Source organism: Gopherus evgoodei, chromosome 2 (genome assembly GCF_007399415.2).
Source record: "Gopherus evgoodei ecotype Sinaloan lineage chromosome 2, rGopEvg1_v1.p, whole genome shotgun sequence".
Lineage (NCBI taxonomy): Eukaryota > Metazoa > Chordata > Testudines > Testudinidae > Gopherus > Gopherus evgoodei.
Window position 1 is genome coordinate 277,663,383 of NC_044323.1, and position 22,397 is coordinate 277,685,779.

The window sequence follows — 22,397 nt, forward strand, 5'->3', positions numbered from 1 at the left end:
TGTCCCAGTCATGGCCCCTTTCCATCATATCCCTTCATATCTGCCTGAAGCTATTGTAATTCCTATGGCTGGAGCGCAGCTGGGACTGGACAGCTTCCTCCCTCAAAACACTGATGAGGTCCAGCTACTCGCCATTGCTCCATACTGGGGATCGCTTGGTGCATGGAGACATGGTCACCTGGAAAGATTCGCTGAGAGCACTCCATGCCTGGCTGACCAAACAGGAAGGGGATTTTTAAAATTCCCGGAGAATATAAAGGGCATGTCTGATGGTTGGTCACCTGAGGCCAGGGCGGTAGAGTTCAAACTGATGACCAGAGTGGCTAAAACAGGCATTATGGGATACTGCTGAATACTTCTGGAGGCCAATCAGAGCGCATTGGGCAGCCACACTGGCGCCGCAGTGCAGCAGAATATTCTTTATTCCTCTCAGGGAGGTGGAGTACCAACAGCACTGTAGCGGTGGAGACACAGCACTGTATGTGCCTTGCCAGTGTGGACGGGGTCTGAGGTACAGCGCCGTGGGCGGCTTTATTGCGCTGTAACTCGCAAGTGTAGCCGAAGCCTCAGATTGCATAATTCCTTACTCCACAAGGAGTCCTGGTGAAACGAGTGATGCCACGGTAAGAGGGAGGCATTATTCAGCATGAGTAAGGTCATCAGAATCTGGGCCCTAATAAACATTGTGACCCAGGGACCTCTTGGTACTAACTGAGAGGGCATGGGGGAGGGAGGGAGAGGCATAAGGACTATAGGGATCTCCTGGGTCTGATACTATACAATAGGTCATAAAAGGTGGCAGGTAAGCTCTCCACTGAAAGCCTGTGTCACACCAGTCATCCTAGTCATTGTGAAAGGTATGTCTGGATAACATGTAGGGAGTTTTTATATATATAGAAAATTATGTCCTTGAGGTCTGTTAGCTGAGGCTGATCACCAAGAGGGAAGACTTAAATTGCTTTCAGGCAGGAGGTACTTAGCTATCTGTCTGGCTATATGGAAAGTGAATTTTGTGTCCTTCACAACAGCTGCCTATTTACAGGCTGAGCAAAATGCCACTCAAGAGACTATGAAGTCTGCAGGTGAGATTCTCTATAGGAAAAACCAGGCAGTGGAGAAAAATCATGCATGTTGTGAAAGAAGACAACAGCATGTTGAAACTAACTGGAAGCCCAGAGAAACACCCTGCCTTCTTCACCTACGGGACAAGCTGCCAGACTGCTTGCCTTATGAACAGAGGGTCACAGCCAGCCTGGTTGTTAAATGCTAGGGGAAGGATTTGGGGTGAGCTAAACTTCATTAGACATGAAAAAGCTTTGCTAGTTAGGGCTAGGCATTATTATAGGTGTTATGATTTTATTTTACATGTAACCTTTTATTTCCAATATTTCTACTTGCTACCAGTTTAATCTCTTCTTTGTTAAATAAACTTTTGCTTGTTTTTACTATCAAGGTATCTAAGCGCTGTGTATTAAGTGGCTTGTGATCTAAAGGGTGTAAGGGTGTACTGTTCCTTTGGGAATATTGGCTCTGGGACTGAATTCTCCTGGGAGATGCTCTAAGGGCTCAAGGGTTGGAATGCGCCTATCACTAACTGGTAGATGGGGGACAGCATTAGCCGAGAGGGGAGTGCTTGTGTTGCCAGTGGCTGGTGGAATTAGGGAGCTGACCTGCTGTGGGCACAAAGAAGGTTTCCTCCCACTCAGGTCAGGTGGTAGTGAGGTGCCTCACTCCAGGGAAGCATCACATATGCATTGGTGGGGAAGGCCACAATTGTTGGTTTTCCAGTGCAGAGCACCTGCCACAGTGAAAATCCTTGCATTGAGCTGAGTGCAAGGACTGTCCCCCGACTAGAGCTTACCTGCAGGCTACCCAACGCAGAAGGCTTGGGGAGTGGCAAGGGAAGGGAGAGGGTATGGACTGACCCACCTCACCCCCATACACTGGCCAGCAAAGATATCTGCTCATCATGGAGAGGAATATATGTTGCATCCCAGCTTTAGGAAGTGTATTACTGATCTTTGTTTTATCAGGCCTCAGTATGGAAGTACAGGTCTGTCACATCTTACACGCATTTAACATGCGCAATTTCAGCTTTACATGGTCAGCAAAAAAACCAAAACAAAAAACAAAAAAATGAGAAAAATAACAATTTTAATACTGTGCCTGTAGTGCAGGCGATTCCACCCGCCATTACACTCAATGTAATTTTGATTATAGCTTTACGCGCTGACTGCGGAACGTAACCCCAGCGTAAGATGCGACAGACCTGTAGACACATGACAGGAGCATGTAAAGAGATAAAGGGCTGACAATCTAATGCTCTGAACCTGCAATGAAATGCACACAGACAGGCCTCAGTGACTACAGAGAGGCTCCGCATGGGCACTGTCGTGCTCAGGAATCACTCTGGGCTCAAGGTGCTTGCAGGAGATTCTCTTCATTCAGCGAGGAAATTCCAAGTGCCTCTGCAAAACAGAAGCTGGGCTTCTGCTGTGCTCCTCCCCACACTTCCCCTCTGGGAAGCTAAACCCGTTAATGGTCAAGTTCCCATTACCACAGGCACAGGGTGCTGCCAGCATGGTTCTCACTGCAGAATATCTGAGTGATGGACAACAGAGGGGATGGAATGAAACAGGACATGGGCATGGTCCAAGTTTTGGCATATGTACCTCTTGGGACCATGCTGATAATAGAGGAAGGGAATTGTTTTCTTGTTTGGTTGTTTTTTTGTGTGTAGCAAAATGCATGCCCCCCCTTCTTGCATGGGACACTGTATCTCCTGATACACAGTGCCCCCCCACTGGGGCAATGGATACCATGCAATTGTAGGACCTTTTGCCTTCAGGCCAGTGAATCATGTTCCTGCATAGCTGTCAATTGCAGCAGTTTCGTATCTTCCTCTGAACCATCTGGTACTAGCTACTGGTGGAGAGAAGATACAGCTCTTGATGGACAAGTGGTGTCAGCTGGTATTGCAATTCTTCTGTTGTCCTGCAGAGGACCTTGCTGGGAGTTCATTATTATGAATTACTTGTATTGCAATAGTGCTTAGAGATCCCAACTCCTCTGTGCAAATAGAGAACTAAAAGAGAACTGAAGAGTTTACGCTCTCTGAGACAACAGGTGGGTACAACAAACAGATGGTGGAGGGAATTACAAGGTAATATACTTTTGATTGTTACCTATGTGATGAACAGCGGTCACAACACTCAACTTCCATAGGATTTCTTCATGCAGAAGATGCAGAATCAAGCCCTTAATATCTCCAGCAGTCAAATCACTAACAACATGGGTGAGACAATAGAAGTTGTACATTTTTAGTCCCTGCTGAGCTGTTTGGATTTTCCTTTTCCTTTTTAATATAATGTCTTGCAAGTTTGTAGGGGGTGTTTTTGCCCATCCATTTACCGTAAATGCTGTAGGAACCCAGGACAGAATGCAGCTTGGTCTTATGCCGTGATAGTTAAGGAAGTAGAGAATTTTTCATTAGTCCATACTTAAGTCCAATTGGATTTAAATTACATGCTGCTGAGAGGTTTCTGCAAGAGACTTGTAGCAGCAGAAGCACCAGCAGAGCAGAATTTCAAGATGACAAATTCTGTCCTCCTGGGTTAGATCCTTCTCTCACCTAACAATGATTTTATTCCATTAACTGCAGTGAAATTACTCCTGATCTATACTGGTGTAAGTGAGAGGAGAGTCAGCCCTTTCTTTCCTTGACTAGGAAACAGGTACACAGCACTAGGCTGTAAAAACTATCTGGGAACTTGCTAGCCAAGCACCTTTTCTTCAAAGTGGGATTCTATGAATAAAGATGACTTTATGGCTATGAACAAAGCAAAGCACCTACACATTCTATGAAGAGCCAAACCCGTCTCTGCAGTAACCATCTTGTACCATTGACCTTTTAAAAGCAGTTGTTCTATAGCAAAGTCCAGTGTTGATTTCATATCAATTCATACGAACTTTGAAATGAAGCACTGTCTGGAGAAAAATGAGTTTCTCCGCATTGGAACACCATTGTTCTTGCAAATCAATGGTATGGATTTTGCACTGTGACATTTAAATGCAAAAGTTTTGAGATGTGGCTGCTGACTGCTAAAAGAAGGTGTGGGATAGAGGCAATGTTTGGGACATTCCTGCTTAAATGACGGCGTACAGACTGTGAGTTATTTGTGTCGGACACTTTTTTTTTTATTTGTTTGTACAGTGCTGAGAACAGCAAGGTGCCAATCTTGATCAGGTGCTACTTAATACAGATAATAATAGTATGCAGGGGAGATCCCCCTGCTCTGATTCCCAGGAATTAGGAGCTGGACTGCAGACTTGGAGCCAAAAGTCTTAACAGAGATGTGTCCAATGAACAGGCTTTTGAATGATTGCCAGGGGAAGTTCTCAAGCCAGACTAGCAATTCACTCGTGTCCAAGTGAAGACCTTTTCCATTCTTCAGCAACCTGGGGAGATATGATTTGAATATAAATATATGCACATAGGACAACTCACTTCAGCAAGGAGGGTGTTTCTCAGCAATGCTCTGCTTCTATCCAGCTTATAGGCTACTTGATGTAGATGGAAGGAAGTGACCTTCTCAGAGCCATATACTGCTCAAATACTACATGATGGACTCTCAGTAATATCAATAGGAGTGTCACATGGGCATCTAAAGGCAGAATGTGACTCAGCAAGTGACTCAGTTGAGAAGGGACCTGATTGGCCTCCAGGTTCTCCCATTGCCAGTGTGGGCACATCCTCTCCATGAAGTCTTTTTCACATGGAAAGTGGCTAATACACTAGTGGCACTGCCAGCACATATGGCGACAAGCGGATCTTGTTGGAACTCCAGCGTCACTGAAGACTAATGGTGGTAACTAATCTTGCACCTGTGTATCTCTGAAGATTTCCCCTGCAGCCCTTTATTTCCAAACAGTGCAATGGTAGAAATGAAAATTATGCTCTGCTGCTTCTTTCTTGCCTTTTCAGGTTGTTTTGAAGGAGTTATAAGAAACTTTGGGAGTTCATATATGAAAAGAAAAGCATCTGTGATTGTGTGGCACATGAGAAGTCAAATGTCATACAGGACTTGCACAATTCAAGTTATACACTTCTTATACGTCTTAACAACAATTCATTTATAGGGAGCACCTTTCAGCTGAGGATCCCAAATAACTTTACAAACATTAGCTAAACCTGACCACACCCCTGTAAGGAAGGTAAGCGTTATTACACCTACATTACAGATGGGGAAACTGAGGCACGATGTTAAAGCTGTGATCCCACAAACATGCTTGCTTGCAGAATCACAGGTAAGGAGCCTGCTTACCTTTACTATTTTGAGTCCTACTTTCTGCTGTTTAATAAAAGTAAGCATATTCCTATAGGTTTGCAGGATCAGGGTCTAAATGACTTGCCCAAGATCACACAGCTAGTTATGGTAGGCATGCTGACACTGTTATTAAATATACATGACATGACATGATTGCTTCCTTCAACCTTGTCCTCTCACCTACTTTATATAATCTGCTGCCTTCATGAGTTGTCTCTTGTCATATGCAAAGATCGTAAAATCTTTGAGACAAGGACTGTCTTTTATTACATGTGCATAATACCAAACACAAGGGGGCTGCCATAATAGTAATAATTATTAATAATAAAATTAGCAGCACAGCTGGGAATGAAAATCCATAAATCTCCTATTCCAGTTACTAGACTGTGGTCCCTCTGCCTTTGACTTTTCTTGTCATAGGGAGTAGGAAAAAGTTGGAATATAAAATAAAACTTTGCTTCAAACTTTTCATGAACTGCAGTTGCACTGGAATTTCCTGTGAGGAATTACTAGTACTAAGAGTAAATACAGACTCTCAAACTCTCATCTGGGAGGGGTTTAGGAGCCAAAGATGCACATTCAGCTCTCAGCTAAATCTCAACATTTGCAGTCCAAGCAAATTTTGCAGTTGGGAAAGCCAAATGCTCTAAAGAGCTTTAAATGGGAATGTGGGACTAAGAGAGACTGTTGAGAGAGAAGACAGGTAAAAGGGAAATGGAAGAAAAATACATTAGTAACACTTCAGAATGTCCACAGAGAGTATGAATAAACTGCAAGAAGAGAAGTTTTGCACATAATTCCCGATTGAAAAGTAAGTACTAGCACAGGCTAATATTCAGGAATATGAATATAGCACAGTGAAAAGAAACTTGGAATGTAACTGACTGCATTACAATGTCATGTCCTGTATTGTAGTTAGTGGGAAAATATTAATTAGTTATTATCCCTTTGATAAAATATGGAGTGTGGTCCTCTTCAGAAGGTATGAAGGACTAACTGAGTTGCAAGTAGAAGACAGATCTCTCAATTGTTCTCCAGATCTTAGCTTTCAGTTTTTCAAAAAAGGAAGTCTTTTCTCATTATCATAGCAAGAGAATCTTGAAGATATGACCCCCGAGGAAAACCGATGCAGTGATGTGTGTCTGAATTTGCAAAGAGCCTGAAACAATAGTTCTGAGATGTGACTTGCCCCATTCATTTCAGTGGGTACTAAAGCAGAAGCCCATGATGCTACTTCAAATGTCAATGTCAAATGTTAGCTATTTCATTGCTCAGCCGAATGTGGAAGAATGGAGAGGAAGTATCATATTACGAAGCTCTCCACAATCTACTCCAAGTGACCAGGGTAGGGCAGAAAAAAAGTTTTCCCATCCCACAAGAATTTTCACAGTTTCAAAAGTGTTTCTGTTCCACATCAGGACAAAACTAAGACCTGACATTTTTCACAAACGCCTACATGCCCTTAAGGGTCAGGGCCTTAGTCTATCTGTTCTTCAGATCCCCAATCTGAAGAAAAGGGGATATGAGCACTGCCCTACCTCCCACAGGATAAATATAATAAAGGTTGTGAAGTGTTCACATACTATGGTGATAAGGGCTATATAAGTACCTAAGACGGATCAAAATTTGAAACCAAATTATGCTACTCTTACATACACTGACATAGGTCTGGTTCTCTATTGTCCTTCACCTTGCACAGCCATTTACACTAATGCAGAGTGCATGTAACACTACAGTACATTCAGGTGCACTAGCATTCTGCACTATTGTTGCACTGCTGTAAATGACAGCACAAGGCGCAAGGCAATGGTGAATCAGGGGCATATGAATAGTGTTCTGCTGGGCATCTCACTGCAGTCAATGGGTCTACTCATGCATGTAGCTGCTTGCCAGTGTGAGTAAAGGGTTCATAATCTGGCACTGGCCCTGCAAACTTGCACATGAATAGTGCTGGGGGATGTTTCACATGAGTAAAGTTACTCAGTGTGTAAGTACCGGTAGGGTCAGGCCCAAGGAATATATTGTATAATGAATTTTCTACACCATTTGTAGAAATACTTTCAGCCAGTTCATGGTAGATGTATCTGCAAACTTATGATATTTTTGGGCCCCAGTGACCTCAGCACATTTTTGCAGTGGCCACACACGTGCCACTGATGTTGATGTGCCTAGGGGATCAGATTGCAGGATAAAGGCTAGAATAATACCTCCCCCAGCAGGACCAGTGTGTTTGATCTAGAGCAGAGCACGGGGATTGGAGCTGTGATCTGAATGCATGGAAACGCCGAGTGGGATGTGGAAATGAAGAACTGCTGAATGTTTGCATTAGTTTGTTCCCTTATCCATGATTTTATGCTGGGGCCTCAGACCCAGTCTTCTGTGGAATTAAATGCATCAGTCACACGTTATGTTAAGATTCAGTTTATAAATAGTTTATAGGGGGTGAATAAATGGTTAACAGATGTTTTAAAAATGGTTAATTAAAGTTGTATTCATAAATAATTCGCAGTTACTAAAAGGTTAATAAATTGTTTAATTAATGATTAATCAGTCGTTATAGAGTGTGAGAGTTCAACAGGTCAATAGGTTGTTTCTATGACACCTTCTGCTTAAGCACTTGTCACTATCTATGACACATGCTGTTCATGTCTGTCATTAGCTTATAACATCCCATAATACTAAACCTTGGAAAATAGAACCTTAGTGTAAAGTGTGACTGACGAATTGCTGAACAGTTTGCCTTTGAGAGAATATATATTTTCTGTACCACGCCCAAATGCATATCGTGATCTTTAAGTTAAAACCACGTACATTTTCCTATGTATTAAGGTCTCTCATTTCAGGAAGCCCTTTTGTATCAGATTATACTCATTTTCCAGAAAGCGCTTGTGCACTTGGTAACTGTCCATTATTGGCAATACAAAAACCTGCTGCATACTGAAAATGTGGTAACTCTGTAACAGAGCGAGAATGGGCTAGCAAAATAAATGATACAGTGGCGACTGCTCTGGTTGCATTATGCAGTGCCATATTTAATTCATTTAAAAGCTTCGTTTTTGATATTTAAATGAAGCTGGCACAAAAATCTCTCTCTTTAAGCTATTTATATGGCCCCTGTTACCATAGTATCAATGAGGTAGGGACATGCTATTGCCTCTCTTTTACAGATGGGAATTTAAGCCCATATCCAGATTGATTCAATGGAAAGTAAGGTACCTAAATAGCTTTGACTATCTGGGCCTAAGTGACTTGCTCAAGGTCATACAGGGAGTCTGTGGCAGAGGAAAAAAAATCAACCCAAGACTCCTGACTCCAAGGCTAGTGTCCTAACCAATGAACCACCCTGTCTCTCTGGACTGTTGCTCCAGCCTGTTTGATGCTTGTGAAATGGAAAGAGTCCTCTGGGCTCCACCCAAAAAATAACAAAAATAACCTAAACAAGTGGAAGGGGCCACAGAACAGAAAGGTCCGCTGAAAAGCTCAACGCTGACCAGGAAGCCTGCTGCTCCAGAGTGCTGCAGAAGCCACGGTCTTTGCTGGAGCATTTAGGTGCAATGATTTACACTGCATTGATTTATCCCAATTGAGGCTATGGGCTTCTGTGCAGCTGGCTTTCTCCTTTTAATGTTGCACTGAATGAAGAAATACATGAAAAATCTAAGCGCGGACAGTCTGAAGTGAAGGGTCTGACATGCTAGTAAGGAAGCCATGTCACATAACAAGGTAGGCAGGATTAAGTAAGCGCATAAACTAGAAGAACAGAGAGACCTTTGGGGAAATCCTGTAGACATGCAGCATGTCCTCATTTCAGTTTTCCTATTTGGTTTCCTGCAGAGCTCTCAAACGTCTTAGCATCAGTCACTACCTGGAATTTTATTTTGATTTTGTATTTGCAAACTCAAGGCAGCTTTTTTACATCAGAATTATATGCTGCTGTTGCTGCATATGCCTTTAAATATCCAGCTAGTGATTATTTGCAGCAGACAAGCAAATAGAAGGTGTTTTTTTTTCTTTTGCTTGTTGGTGCTAATGATAAGGAATGCCGATGCTTCTGCCTCCTGGTTTTTATAGGAAATACTCTCCAGTTCTTCAGAGCACTGCAGTACTAGTTTTAGCTGTAGTCTTTGGGACTGTCACTGGAGGAGATTGCACTTCTATTTGATAAAGGATTCCACTCTCCTTCTCCCAAAGGCTTTAATGGGGGCCTGCTCCAAACAGTGGCGGATTAGACACTGGACCAGTGGGGCCCATGCCCAGGGGCTCTGGCCAATTGGGAAGCCCCAGAAAAATGGGCTCCCCCATGCCTTGACCCCATTTCCCAGGCAGGAGAGCGGGTGAGGGCATGGGAGGGATTGCAGGCAGAAGGGGCCCCCCACTTGCTCTGGCCCAGGGCCCCACAAAACCGTAATCCTCCTCTGGCTCCAAAGCCCACTTAAGTCTATGGAAAGACTCCTAATAAGCTTTAGATCAGGCCCTTGATATACTCAACAGTTTTGTGACCCTTTGCCAGGTGGTACTGGCAGCAAAAAGGGCCGTGTCCAATTTTCTAGGGATTCTTTCTTGTGATTAATTGCCACCACCTGACGCCCCAGCCCAGAAACTTGCAAAACTACATACACAACCCTGGGAGCTCTTGATGGGCAATATTTCCCCACATGCAAGCACTGAAACAAAAGGTTAAAAAAAGAACTTTATTGGAGGATGGGGAGGGGGAAGAGAAGGAGCAACAGAATTTATTTGGGAAAACTGGCAACAAACTAACACATTCTACGAAATAAGACTCCCAGTTCCCTCAGGGTGCCAAAAAGTAGCCCCAACCTCAGTCCTCCTTTGGCAGTTCATAGAATCATAGAATATTAGGGTTAGAAGGGACCTCAGGAGGTCATCTAGACTCATAGACTCATAGACTCTAGGACTGGAAGGGACCTCAAGAGATCATCGAGTCCAGTCCCCTGCCCTCATGGCAGGACCAAATACTGTCTAGACCATCCCTAATAGACATTTATCTAACCTACTCTTCAATATCTCCAGAGATGGAGATTCCACAACCTCCCTAGGCAATTTATTCCAGTGTTTAACTACCCTGACAGTTAGGAATTTTTTCCTAATGTCCAACCTAAATCTCTCTTGCTGCAGTTTAAGCCCATTGCTTCTTGTTCTATCATTAGAGACTAAGGTGAACAAGTTTTCTCCCTCCTCCTGATGACACCCTTTTAGATACCTGAAAACTGCTATCATGTCCCCTCTCAGTCTTCTCTTTTCCAAACTAAACAAACCCAATTCTTTCAGCCTTCCTTTGTAGGTCATGTTCTTAAGACCTTTAATCATTCTTGTTGCTCTTCTCTGGACCCTCTCCAATTTCTCCACATCTTTCTTGAAATTCGGTGCCCAGAACTGGACACAATACTCCAGTTGAGGTCTCACCAGCGCAGAGTAGAGCGGAAGAATGACTTCTCGTGTCTTGCTCACAACACACCTGTTAATGCATCCCAGAATCACATTTGCTTTTTTTTGCAACAGCATCACACTGTTGACTCATATTTAGCTTGTGGTCCACTATAACCCCTAGATCCCTTTCTGCTGTACTCCTTCCTAGACATTCTCTTCCCATTCTGTATGCGTGAAACTGATTGTTCCTTCCTAAGTGGAGCACTTTGCATTTGTCTTTATTAAACTTCATCTGGTTTACCTCAGACCATTTCTCCAATTTGTCCAGATCATTTTGAATTATGACCCTGTCCTCCAAAGCAGTTGCAATCCATCCCAGTTTAATATCATCTGCAAACTTAATAAGCATACTTTCTATGCCAACATCTAAGTCGTTGATGAAGATATTGAACAGAGCCGGTCCCAAAACAGACCCCTGTGGAACCCCACTTGTTATACCTTTCCAGCAGGATTGGGAACCATTAATAACTACTCTCTGAGTATGGTTATCCAGCCAGTTATGCACCCACCTTATAGTAGCCCCATCTAAGTTGTATTTGCCTAGTTTATCGATAAGAATATCATGCGAGACCATATCAAATGCCTTACTAAAATCTAGGTATACCACATCCACCGCTTCTCACTTATTCAGAAGACTCGTTATCCTGTCAAAGAAAGCTATCAGATTGGTTTGACACCATTTGTTCTTTACAAATCCGTGCTGGCTATGCCCTATCACCCTACCACCTTGCAAGTGTTTGCAGATGATTTCCTTAATTACTTGCTCCATTATCTTCCCTGGCACAGAAGTTAAACTAACTGGTCTGTAGTTTCCTGGGTTGTTTTTATTTCCCTTTTTATAGATGGGCATTATATTTGCCCTTTTCCAGTCTTCTGGAATCTCTCTCATCTCCCGTGATTTTCCAAAGATAATAGCTAGAGGCTCAGATACCTCCTCTATTAGCTCTTGAGTATCTAGGATGCATTTCATCAGGCCCTGGTGACTTACAGGCATCTAACTTTTCTAAGTGATTTTTAACTTGTTCTTTTTTTATTTTATCTTGTAAACCTACCCCCCTCCCATAAGCATTTACTGTCAGGCATTCCTTCAGACTTCTCAGTGAAGACCGAAACAAAGAAGTCATTCAGCTTCTCTGCCATTTCCAAGTTTCCTGTTACTGTTTCTCCCTCCTCACTGAACAGTGGGCCTACCCTGTCCTTGGTCTTCCTCTTGCTTCTGATGTATTGATAAAAAGTCTTCTTAGATTCATAGATTCATAGACTTTAGGGTCAGAAGGGACCAATATGATCATCTAGTCTGACCTCCTGCACAAAGCAGGCCACAGATCCCTACCCATCCACTTCTATAACAAACCCCTAATCTATGTCCGAGTTATTGAAGTCTTCAAATTGTGGTTTGAAGACCTCAAGCTGCAGAGAATCCACCAGCAAGTGACCCATGCCCCACACTGCAGAGGAAGGCGAAAAACCTCCAGGGCCTCTGCCAATCTGCCCCGGAGGAAAATTCCCTTTCCACCCCAAATATGGCCATCAGGTAAACCCTGAGCATGTGGGCAAGACTCACCAGCCAACACTCAGGAAAGAATTCTCTGCAGTAACTCAGATCCCATCCCGTCCAACATCCCATCACAGACCACTGGCATACTTATCTGCTGATAATCAAAGATCAATTGCCAAAATTAAGCTATCCCATCATACATCCCTTCCATAAACTTATCAAGCTTAGTCTTAAAGCCAGATATGTCTTTTGCCCCCCACTACTCCCCTTGGAAGGCTGTTCCAGAACTTCACTCCTCTTGTTTCCCTTTATTCTTGTGGCTAGTTTGAGCTCATTTTGTGCCTTTGCCTTTCTAATCTTGCCCCTGCATACCTGTGTTGTTTGCCTATATTCATCTTTTGTAATCTGACCTAGTTTCCATTTTTATATCATGACTCCTTTTTTATTTTTTAGATCATGCAAGATTTGGTAGTAAGCCAAGGTGGTCTTTTGCACATTTTCTATCTTTCCTACCCAGCGGAATAGCTTGCTTTTGGGCCCTTAATAGTGTCCCTTTGAAAAACTGCCAACTCTCCTCAGTTGTTTTTCCCCTCAGTCTTGATCCAATGGGACCTTACCTATCAGCTCTCTGAGCTTACCAGAATCCACCTTCCTGAAATCCATTGTCTCTATTTTGCTGTACTCCCTTCTACCCTTCCTTAGAATTGCAAACTCTATGATTTCATGATCACTTTCACCCAAGCTACCTTCTACTTTCAAATTCTCAACGAGTTCCTCCCTATTTGTTAAAATCAAGTCTAGATCAGCTTCCCCCGTAGTAGCTTTTTCAACCTTCTGAAATAAAAGTTGTCTGCAATGCAATCCAAGAACTATTGGATAGTCTGTGCCCCGCGGTCTTATTTTCCCAATATATCTGGATAGTTGAAGTCCCCCATCACCACCAAATCTTGGGCTTTGGATGATTTTGTTAGTTGTTTAAAAAAGCCTCATCCACCTCTTCCACCTGGTTAGGTGGCATATAGTAGATTCCTAGCACCAACATCACTCTTGTTTTTTACCCCTTGTAGCCTAACCAGAGACTCTCAACGCTTCCGTCTCCTATGTCCATCTCCACCTCAGTCCATGTGTGTACATTTTTAATATATAAGGCAACACCTCCCTCCCTTTTTCCCCTGTCTATCCTTCCTGAGCTAAGCTTGTAACCATCCACCACCACCATTCAAATCATGTGTATTATCCCACCAAGTTTCAGTGATGCCAACATGTCATAGTTGTATTTATTTATTAGCACTTCCAAGTTCTTCATGCTTATACCCATAACTTCTTGCATTTTGTATATAGGCATCTAAGACTATTGGTTTGATCTTGCCTTTCCCCAGTTTTGCCCCCCTGACCCTCTTTCTCTCTGCCATTATAGCCCATGCTCCTTTTTGTTTCCAACCCATCTCCCAGGTCTACATGTTCCCCACTTACCTGTAGGCTTTGACCTCACCTGTCCCCATCAACCTAGTTTTAAAGCCCTCCTCACTAGGTTAGCCAGTCTGTGTGCAAATAGGGTCTTTCACCTCCTCGAAAGGTGAATGCCATCTCCAACCTAGCAGTCCTTCCTCGAATAGCATTCCATAGTCGAGGAAGCCAAAGCCTTCTTGGCGACACTATCTTCACAGCCAGGCATTCACCTCCATGATTCATCTGTCTCTGCCCAGGTCCCTACTTTTAACAGGAAGAATCGAAGAGAATACCACCTGTGCTCCAACTCCTTCACCGGTACTCTGAGAGCCCTGTAGTCACTCTTGATCCGCTCAGTGTCAAACCTCACAGTATCATTTGTGCCCACATGGATGAGTTAGCATGGGGTAGTAGTCAGAGGGCTGGATAATCCTCAACAATGCCTCCGTAACATCTCGGATACAGGCCCCCCGCAGGCAGCATACCTCCTAAGATGAAATGTTCAGGGCGACAGATGGGCGCCTCTGTCCCCCTCAGCAGAGAGTCTCCGACCACCACAAACCCTACGTTTCCTATTCGCAGTGCTGGCAGCAGACCTCCCATCCTTAGGGGTATGAGGCTTCTCCTCCTTTACTGTAGGGGGTGATTTCCTTCTCTCCTGTATCAAGAAGAGCATAACGGTTACCTATTACCACAGCAGGAGGGTTCGGAGCAGGGGTGGAGCACTTGCCTGCTGCCAGAAGTAACCAGCTGCCAGTGTCCACCCTGAGCCATCTCCTCATCCACCAGTGGTGTGTCAGCAGTCCTGTGTACTGGGACAGCTCCTTCTGCTGTCTCCACATGGGACACTGTCCAGGAATCGCTCGTGGATTTGGATGCTCCTCAACCTAGCCACCTCCTCCTGTAGCTCTCCCCACCTGCTGCCTGAGAGATTCCACGGTAGGCAACCTTTCACATTGGATGTCCCCCCCAGCCTGGATATCAGTAAGTGGAAATTGCAGGTTACAGTCCCTGCAAAACCCACACCAGGATCTGGGTAGACGCATCCATGCTCAGGCGCTCTATCTGGCCACAGGTGCAGGTGGAGGAGACAGAAGCAGGGCTGGCACAAGTGTTGCGGGTTTCCTAACCATCGTAAGCCTCCCTCTGTCAAAATCCCTCTCCAAACGCCCCTGTCTGCAGCTCCCTGTCTGCTCTAGTCCAACCCCCTGCTCCAAGCAGGACCAATCCCCAACTAAATCATCCCAGCCAGGGCTTATCAAGCCTGACCTTAAAACCTTTAAGGAAAGAGATTCCACCATCTCCCTAGGTAACCCATTCCAGTGATTCACCACTCTCCTAGTGAAATAGTATTTCCTAATATCCAACCTAAACTCCCTCATTGCAACTTGAGACATTACTCCTTGTTCTGTCATCTGCTACCACTGAGAACAGTCTAGATCCATCCTCTTTGGAACTCCCTTTCAGGTAGTTGAAAGCAGCTATCAAATCCCTCCTCATTCTTCTCTTCGCAGAATAAACAATTCCCAGTTCCCTCCAGTTCTCTCAAGTCATGTGCTCCAGCCCCCTAATCATTTTTGTTGCCCTCCGCTGGACTCGTCCCAATTTTTCCATATCCTTACAAGTTGCTAACGCAATCCAGCCGCTTCACTACTCCCTAGCTTCTCACTCACAATAAGTTTTCCTGGGTTGGAGGAGTTCAAGGATTCTAGCAGAGTGACAACAGTGATCTCCCTTCTCTGTCAGGCTTCAGGCCACAAGGCTTATACCTGAGTAATTGGGGGCTGATTCTTCTCCTGTTTGCAGCAATTGTATACCCATGTGACTCTAATTCTTTTCCATGGTGTTATTCCAGGACTGATGGCCCAGTTGTGCCTGTGAGGGGCACCAGTACAGTTCCATCTCCTCCTAATCCCCATTTAAAGCCTGATCCAAAGCCCGTTAAAGCCAATGGGAATCTTTCCATTAACTTCAATGGGCTTTGGGTCATGGCCTGATTGCGCTGTGAGGCATAAGGGGATTGTGCAGAGGGAGCATTCCCTGTACTAGTGCCTGGTCCTCGTGTAACCCACACACCTTCTGAGTGTGGTGCTCTGTCCCATCTAGTGGCACCCAGACCACCTAGAGATGAGCGATAAAATGAGTCTGCTGCTGTAAGTAACAGCCAGATGGCTTTTAGCTCACGCTGTAGAGGCTTATGCACTTAACTCCAGTGGTCCTAGGTTCAATCCCATCTGCTGATGACCAGGTCGGGCTATGCAAGGGGTGTGAAAGCCCTTTTCTGCACCCGTTAGCAATGGTAGATCTAGCTTTTTTGCCCGCCCCAAGCACAGCAGTCAGGCTGCCTTCGGCAGCTTGCCTGCGGGAGGTCCCCGGTCCCGCAGATTCGGCGGCTTGCCTGCGGGAGGTCTGCCAGTGCTACAGCTTCAGCGTGCCCCCTGCGAATTGCCGCCAAATCCGCGGGACCAGCGGACCTCCCACAGGCAAGCTGCCGAAGGCTGCCTAACTGCTGCCCTCACAGGGACCGGCAGGGCGCCCCCCAGCAGCTTGCCGCCCCCAGGCACATGCTTGGGTCTCTGGTGCCTGAAGTCACTGCTGCCCGTTAGGCCCTGAGCCTGCACCACTGAATCAATGAAAGATTGCTGTTGAATTCAAAGGATCAGGAGCAGTTTGTAGTTAGTAGGTGAGAGACAAACAATGCCCTGTGTGTCTGCCCAATGAGAGCTCACACCTGGACTGGCTCATTCAAAGCCCCGATCCTGGTGTTACAATGAATTCCATACCTGCGACGGTAGGTGCTCCTTAAGAAAACAGCAGTGGTAAATTAACGGTTTTTCTTCGGCCCCCAGCTTGGTCACAGCCTGGCCAGTCCTCCTGGAGCAGAAGTGACGCAGTCCTGCTATGCTGCTCTACTGCTGTCTCAGCAAGAAGCCCCGAGGATTTTCTCCAGGGTATTCCAGGCACATAACCGCCTCGCAGAATACAGTGTGAAATCATGGCCAAAGCAAACTACTGGAGTTCAAAATACATGCCCAAGAACAGCAACAGGCTGACCAACCTTTGAAGATCTGGAGAGCTAATTAATATCATTCAATACACAACAGTTGCTGCTGCTGCTGGCATGACCCACTAGAATGTGGATGTGTGTTTGTCTGTACAACAGAAGCACAAAGAGTATGTTACTTATACACTTGCTCTTTTGCGCACCAGTTAGCAGCCGTGTGGGACAGCAGAGGAAATGCCAAGACCTTTTATTTTATTTCCCTTCCTTGGGGATTTCAAAATGATTAAAAATCCTCTGCTTGGCTTCATTAGCCTGCTTGTATATCTGTCCCTGCTAGAGAAAACTGCATGGGGGGAAAAACAGCATTTGACTGTTCTGACAGTACAATAACATTTAATGCCTCTGCTGTTTGGCCCAACATTATATCACCCACTGTGGTGTTTCCCAGCATGCCCTGGCACTCCTTCAAACAAGTATTCATTCTAGCCGAAAGTCCAAGAAAAGACTTTACTCCCTTGAGGATCAAGAATAAAGCAACTGCTAAGAAAGGTACAGGAGCTATTAATATTAATAGTATAGGCAGATGGGGAGGGGGGAGAGGACATAGGAGCAGTGAAAGAATGAATACTTATGGCTTTGATGTGTTCGTTTCCACAGGACCGGTAGCAACGTGGAGAATACAGAATCCATATAAAGAGGAAAATGAGGAGGTAGAGGTGAGCTATAGGCAGCTAAGAAAATTGCACGAGCTGTAGGGAATTTTTCTATCTAGACACACATACACAGAAAGGCAGCCACTGTGCCATCTGCAATTTAGCTGATTTTTTTTTTAAAGGACAGAGCTGAGGCAAAAAGGAAACCCACCCATGTGCTTCTGGTTTTAGCATTCATATGAATGAGGCATATTCAGTGCCTGCTGTGTGTGGGGAGGAAAGCCACTGAATATAGTTGTTGTACCTACGAAGGAACAACAGCGAGAGAGCAGACAAATCCTTGTGCATGTCATTTTCTGCTCCATAGACAGAGTAAAAGGGAAGGGATGCAATTATTTTAGTCCTAATGAGGCTGCTGAGGAGTAAAAATGGAAATAATTAAAGCCCTTGTGTCTCTGATTCTTTGGGCCAGATTCTTCTTTTAGTGACACCACTGCACTCCCACTGCTCTGGTGTCTCTGAGAGGGCTCAGAGGCTCTCCAATACACATACACCTTTACTGGTGGCTTCAGTGAAACTTTCACAGATGTGACTGAGGACAGGAACTGCATCTCCTCCCAGCCACCTTTATCCTTCAGGTAGCTCTACTGTCCTCAGTGGAACTACACAAAGGAGAAATCTTAACCTTTCTGCTCTCTCGTTACCCTAGATTTCACCAGTGTAACAAAAGGCCTGATCCAAAAAACACTGAACTCAACAAGAGTCTTTCCAGCGCCCTCAGTGAGCTTCAGCGCAGGCTTTCAGTGCCTAGTCTTACCGTATGTCTGCTCCCTTGCATGTCTTCCAGTCAGTCCAAGCTGGCTTTACTAACACAAATGTGCTGGATTCCATTCTGCTCGATGCATCAACGAAAACGTCTGTTCAGCTCTGATATAAGAACTGCTGTTTTACTAAGGATGCTGCAAAAAAGTCCGCAAAGAACTCTTTTTTTACCAAAAAAAGGGGCTAGCAGATTCAAGAGATCCGCACTGAGCACTGTTGGGATGCACCTCACATTGTTCTGTTAGAGTCACCAGTTCAAAGACCTGTGGGCACAAAGGTGACAAGCCAGGTACCAATGTCAATGAAAGACCATTAACCCGAAAAGGGTTACAGAAGATCTGTGTGGCAGGAAGTTAGAACAGAAGAAATACTCCAAAAAAGCAATGCCACTGCAGTTGGGAGAGAATGTTTGGTCCCAAACTGGCAACCTGCTGAGGAAACTGCTGGAACATCTGTCTGAAAGTCATACATTATAATCCCCCCTGGAGGGCCAGACCTACAGGAGGAACAGAAGACATTTAAACAAAACTAAGGAGAACACTGGTTCTGGTTTTTGAGGCCATTCGGAATGCCAATGCCAGCATTCACGCTCTGATAGGAGTAGCACATACCCCCCTGCTCACAGACAAAAAACACCTGGAGCAGCAAACATAGGCCTGGGGGCAGCGCCATTATAGCAGCTGAACAGGCCATTGCAGAAGGACCTGTTTCAAGAACAAGAGGCTGGCATATGATCGGAAAGCCCTTGAGATTTAGGAATGGTAGTTAATGATGTATGTCAATAAGAGGCAGGGTAATTTTATCATATGTCCAGGGCTAGGCCATGCGCTTTGACCCCTACCTAGATGTCCATTTGTAGAGGTTATTAATTGGCTGTGTCAATTTGTCATTGGGTCTGGATGATATTAAGTTTTATTTGCATGTGATTTAAAGAAATAGAGGAGGCCGGAGGTAAATCAATAGCCTGTGAAGACAGTGAGAATTCTAACCCCTGTCTGTGATACAAATATGACTTTTAGGAAAGCGGATCCAGGACATGTGGCTGTCTTGGGCTCAAAGTATGTCTACACTGCGGAAAAAAAGAGGTGTGTTCTTACTTCTGTTCTTAGCTAACTCGTGTTATGCTAAATCAGGTTAAAATAGCAGTGAAGACACAGCAACTCGACTTTTCACTCTGGTGAGCAGCTCTAATTATAGCCTTTAGGGGAATCTGGGGTTGATCTTGAGCTGCTAACCCGAGTTAAAAGCCGAGTTGCTGTGTCTTCACTGTTATTTTGACCAGGGTTAGCTTACTGCAGGTTAGCTAACCCAAGTTAACAGCACATTTCTTTTGCAGTGTAGATGTAACCCTTCTGCCAGCTGGATTCAGCAGAGACCAGGGCAGGTTCAATATCTAGGGTTTCCTTTTCAACAATACAACACAGAACTGGCTTGAGCCTCCACCCAGTAAGCTGGGAAAAATACACACCATCCCTGGACGAATCTAAGAGGCAATAGTTCCTCTCTCACAAGCACAGAGTCTGAGTGTAGAAAAGAAACTTTTAATGAAAGGAGGGAAGCCACCCAGTATTAATTTGGGAAAACACCACCAGCAGAATTCAACCGTGAGCAAAACACCTACACCAGAGTATGTTGGACAGCATCTTTTGTCTCAGGTTCTTGAGCTTAACAACCAAAATTTCCTTTAATGTGCCCCTCTTTGCTCCTTCATCTCACCTCACTCACAGTGGTTCTCCTTGGTCATTGAAGACCTGGAGTTCACAGGTGCATCTATGTGAGTTCACCTCCCACCCCTGAGAGTGGGGAGGACAAAGGCATCTTGCTCACTCCACCATCTGAGCACTTGCTCTGGCATCACCACTCCACTGGCCACCTGCTTCTCTAGTGTGGCCTCTGCAGGTTGGTCTCCTGAGGGTCCACCCTGCTCTTAGTGATTGTTAGTTCTCAGTGATTTTCAGTTTTTAGTGGGGAAACTTCAGTGCTGAAATAGGCTGGGCAGAAACACTGTCCTCTCACAGGTGAATTCAGCTCTAGTGATCACTTAACAAAACATAGCTGGCAAGAACACCTGCCCCCACACCCTCTCTTTGATGGGGTCTGGCATCCGAGCCCCCTGCTTAGCAAGTTCAATCCAGTTAAGGGTAACCCCCTCAATCAAGACAGGCTAAGCACAGTTCCACCTGCCCTTTACTCATACAATAAGGTTTCATTTAAAATTTTGTATTAAAGCTAATGTTAAAAAAATTATGTAATACGTAGGTTGAGAAAAGAGTCTCTGTACATCTGGGTACAGTAGGTAGTTTATCCACAAATACAGAGTTTGTTTTTAAAAGTCATATGATACATAGAGTACATAAGCAGCAATAACCCAAATTTAGGTGAATTAAATTTAACAATACAGTTCAGATATTAGAATCCGAATAGTTGGGTACATCACTCATGAAGAGTTGTACAGGGAGTTGGTTGTGGAAAGCAAAATATGTCAATGCATGGAGATTGTCCCTCAGTAATTGAGAATAAGGGTAGGTTGTCCATTTAGAAAATAAATCTATCAGAGAAGTATTTCAGTTTCTTTCCTTACTGCACTTCTCATCAGCACTCCAGCTCATCCCTCCTAGTATTGTCAATGTCCAGTGATGTGTTCTATGTCGATGTCTCTCGACTACCTGATGGCTTCCGACACCATGAGTTGCCACATCAGCCAAGCATAGCATTGATCGATTCTGTATTCTCTCAACACTTGCTTGTTTACTGGGGGCCCATGGACCCAGGGTTCCGACGATCAGCGCTTATGTCTGAACCTGAACCCCTAGCTCTCAAGGTGTTGGCCAGAGGAATGTATTTCTCCACCTTTTGAGTTTGGGCATCGTGGAAGGCAAGGGTCCTGTTCTCGAAGGACACTGTGCAGTCCACCATGATGATCTTCTTCCGGTCCTTGTTAGTGATGACGATGTCCAGTCTCAGTTGGTGTCAGTTGTAGGGATGGTGGAGTGATTTGTAACCCAACACCAGCCAAAGTTGTTCACTTTGGAAACACAGCTCTGTCTACTGGATACCTAGGCAGAGTGGGTGTGTTCATGTAAATTCAGTATGGTCCTGAAGCCTTTCCCTTCCCCAACTAGCTGTCAGGGGAGAGCTCATTCAGAGCCTGCTTCCATAGCCAGACCTCCCCCAGCACCACCATATGTCACACTTTTATCGGAGTGTTTGGAATAAACGACCTTGTTCTTTTCCTCTGTCTGCAGGAATGTAAGTCTCCTGAATCCATCCAAGTTGTCTTCATGCACCTTTTGAAGGGGATGATGCCAGGACTCTCCCCTGGCTGAACATGTGCAAATTCTTCTTCCTCCCATTCTCATTGTTTCAGAGCAGCGATGCCGCGCAGGATCATGATCCACATACTTGTGTGTGTGCTTCGTTCAGAGGAGTCCCCTTCAGGAGTCCAGTGCCACAAAACAACTAGCTGGGCTAACTGTTCTTTCCTATTGGTAGTTTTATTTTGGAGGATTAAAGACGATTATCCCCCATCTTGCCAGGTGGAGATCCATGGTTTGTCCCTGTCCATTTTCCCAAGTATGGAAATTAACAGCAAAGTCCAAGACAGGGTGCAGAGGAAACAGCAGTGGCTGTTTTACTCGTCCTGTGAATGACAGCACCAGGAGCAGCAGCATGTATAAATTATGCAGCAGCCATTTGACTACCCACAAGCACTTGCTGGGGTGGGAGAGCCTATAACAGAATCCCATCTTAACGGCACGTTGCTTGTTAAGACTTGCATTGTTCCCCTATATAGACCTAGATTCAGCAAGATACCTAACTTGAAGCAGGTGAGTAGCCCCGTGGGGCAATTCATGTGTTCAGAGTTAGGCACATGCTTACGTACCTTGCAGAATCAGGGCCCTAGCTTTGAAATCCCTAACCTCATAGTGCGAATCCTCATTCAAATTCATCTTTGGCTAAACTCTTCCCGGAGGCTAATCTGAGGCTGCCTGTTGTGGAATTCATCGTGCTGAATAACCTGAAGCCAATGCTCCTGTCTTGCCAAAGGAAAAGTAAGACATAATACAGGCACGTCTCTTATTAAAAAAAAGTCATTTTAGATCCATGAATGTACAAATGACAGCCCCTTATTTCCATCAAAAAGCAAATAACATAACTGATAAGTCATAGGAATCAAAATACAGTCAGATCTAATA

The 22,397-nt window shown here is 44.7% G+C and overlaps 1 long non-coding RNA gene across 1 annotated transcript in view; it reads left to right on the forward strand.

Moving 5' to 3' along the window:
* Window positions 1-22,069, forward strand: part of LOC115647106 — a 48,068-nt gene extending 25,999 nt beyond the window's left edge. The window contains exon 3 of the long non-coding RNA XR_003999212.1: window positions 21,447-22,069. This is a non-coding gene — a long non-coding RNA (uncharacterized LOC115647106). The remainder of the gene's footprint in view (window positions 1-21,446) is intronic.
* Window positions 22,070-22,397: the final 328 nt, after the last annotated feature.